Source organism: Cariama cristata, unplaced genomic scaffold, assembly GCF_000690535.1.
Source record: "Cariama cristata isolate BGI_N322 unplaced genomic scaffold, ASM69053v1 scaffold38084, whole genome shotgun sequence".
In the NCBI taxonomy this organism is placed as follows: Eukaryota; Metazoa; Chordata; class Aves; order Cariamiformes; family Cariamidae; genus Cariama; species Cariama cristata.
In genome coordinates this window covers 1-239 of record NW_009614181.1, presented here as the reverse complement: position 1 = coordinate 239, position 239 = coordinate 1, and positions in this window count along the sequence as shown.

Genomic DNA, 239 nt, shown 5'->3' with positions numbered 1-239 from the left:
AGCCAGCTCCAGCTGGGAGGGGGTGCTCTGCTTTCTCCCCGGGACGCAGGCACAGCATGCGAGGGCAGCCACTGCTTCGTCCCGTGGGCAGGAGAAGGAACCTGGCAGGCAGGTTGTCCCCAAAAAGGCAGGCACCGTGGGCTGAGATAGGGCCCTCCCAGGGCGCCCCAGCCACCCAGTAAGAGGACTGGTGATGCTGGGACGCTGGCTGAGCAACGCCGAGCCCAGCACCAGGTCCA